This window comes from Peromyscus leucopus, chromosome 8b, assembly GCF_004664715.2.
Source record: "Peromyscus leucopus breed LL Stock chromosome 8b, UCI_PerLeu_2.1, whole genome shotgun sequence".
NCBI lineage: Eukaryota > Metazoa > Chordata > Mammalia > Rodentia > Cricetidae > Peromyscus > Peromyscus leucopus.
Genome location: NC_051086.1, coordinates 61,013,379 through 61,015,737, shown reverse-complemented (window position 1 = coordinate 61,015,737; position 2,359 = coordinate 61,013,379). Strand labels below are relative to the sequence as shown.

Here is a 2,359-nt window from a genome sequence, read left to right as displayed (position 1 = left end):
AGAGTAAGGAATCAGGATTTGTTCACCTGGGTTTTGTGCTTGCTTTATGGGCATCTGTGGAAGCTTGGCCTAAGCAGGGTAACATTAAAAATTCAGTGGAAATGCTTAGCCTGGTGGTCATGATTATAATCCCAGCACGTGTATTGAGGTAGGAAGGTGGTATTGGGGATATTGAAGCAGGAACGAACGTGGAGAAGCCAGCCTGGGTCTGAGTGGATGTGAGAAGTCACTCTGCTTGTCTATGTGCACGTGGGAATGAGGAGAGCCAAAGATCCACCTGCACACCTTGGTGTGCCTGGAGTGAAGCGACCTTGAAGAAAGCTTTAATACTCCATGTCTGAGGAAATTAAGACATGGTTATCTATTTCCTAACCAGACCAGCTAAGCTGTTCTAAATGGTCTGACATCATAGACAGTGGGCTCTAAACAGCTGTCTGTGAGAATGCTGAATTCCTGGGGTGAATTGGCTGCTACAGGGAGCAGCAGGTAAAGTGATACAGATGGTGAAAAGAATACTCCCCTCTCTCATCGCTCTAAAGAAGTTAGAGCAAGGCTGTGCTTTCAGGAGGGGAGGCTAAAATCTTTTTAGAATATGGATTAGCCTATAGAAACATGTCTGCCATAAATCAAACAGTGAAGGGGAAGATGAATAGGAAGCTCACCTACACAACTTAAGTAATACATAGCTCTCTAAACAGATGAAGATAGGTTTCTTCTGTATCCCAGAATCTAATCAATATTTATATGTATAATTCAGCTATCATTTGGCTTAAAAGGGCTTATTGGGAAATGTTATCATTTATACTATTTTCTACAGAGAAAATATTTTACTGTTTAAAATAACCCTGAACTTTTAAATTATAACCTGTTTTTATGTTAAGAAAAAAAAAATTAGAGCAAGCTCATAAAAAGTCCAAGATTTTGAACATCCCGGAAAACAGGACAGTGAAGAGGACTTCCCTGATAACAATGAGACAAGGCGGCGGAAGGAGGCCATGATTCATCCCTGAGCTCTCCTGAGAGCAGAATTCCTCAGCTCCCTTTGAAGGCTTTCGGTCCTGAGTCAGTTTGGAACTGTAAGGCAGGAAAATGTGGCTTATTTATGTAAAGATCATGTCATTTGGATCCGTGTCACTTGCTGCAGGACCCGAGATGTTAAAATGACTGCATGTTAATTTTCTTGCTTGTCAGCACAGCACCACCATGTAACTATTATGTTATTACTAAGTCCACTCAATGTCTAGAGAAGAGAAAACTAAAGATTTCAAATGCCTGAAACCCCAGTCTTTACAATAAAACAGAAAATAGCCCAATAAAAAAATAAATAAATAAAGATGTGTGCCACCACACCCAGCTTGTTTAGATTTTTGTTTTTTTCTTTGAATTAGTTCTCAGTAGCCTGCAGCTGACTGTGGAGCCCAGGCTGTGGAGGCCGTCCCTGAGCTCATTTTCCCTGCCTCTGCCTCCCAGATGCTGCTTTAGAGCCCTGGCTCCTCACACCCAGCTGATTACTGACCATTTTCTCTCTACCAGCTACTATGTGCTTATTTGGAAGTTTGTTGTTTCTCTTTGGCCAGTTCGGGAAATTAATTAAGTAGAGTTGAAAGGCCACCCTAATTATCGAATGAAAACCACATCTCAAACACCTTATTTTTCATGTGCCTGTAATCTTTTACTTTGGGTTCTATTGCAACCTAAGAGGTACAGAAACTTTGAACTCTGAGCTTTGATTTTCAGTTTTCTCATCTCTTAAGTTATGGAGGATGAGCAGCATGGCCTCTAACTTCCTTTGCATTCTAACATCCTATGATCTCTGCTCTTCCCAGAGAGCACTCTTTTAATTTATTATAATAAATCCTAAACAGCAAGGAATTTTACTGAAACTTTCTAGTTTTCAATTCTAACTTTATAGAAATTTTAATCAGAAACGGTATTGGGTAGTTTTGTGTAGATGGAAATTTACTCTTTGATGATAGTTACAGTTTCAAAGTAAGGCAACGCACTAGTAACATTCACTGTTTCATTTTAGCATCTGTGGTGGCTAAAGAAACTCCATTTTTGTGCTAGGCATCCATCTTGGTATCTAATAGCTGTCTCTGACTCAAGTTCCTGGAAGTAAGTTTGGCAGCCCTGACTTGATATGGACATCAGTTTTATGGTCAGAGCTGAGATGGAATCCTTCCTCATTTGCTTTATTTGTACCTCAATTGAGCAGATTACTTAGCCCCCCCCAAACTGTTTTCTCATTTGAAAAAATAGTTCTAGTGTCTGTAAATGATAGTTTTAAATATTGATGCTATGAAATGATTAAATACTATATACGTTATGGTTTGTAACAGCCCCCCACCCCACTCCATCC

At 39.8% G+C, this 2,359-nt stretch overlaps 1 long non-coding RNA gene across 1 annotated transcript; it reads left to right on the top strand.

Moving 5' to 3' along the window:
* The first annotated feature begins 437 nt into the window (after positions 1 to 437).
* Positions 438 to 1,349, top strand: LOC119087000. Its single transcript, XR_005090416.1, has 2 exons — positions 438 to 486; positions 882 to 1,349. It is a non-coding gene; the product is annotated as an uncharacterized LOC119087000 (long non-coding RNA).
* Positions 1,350 to 2,359: the final 1,010 nt, after the last annotated feature.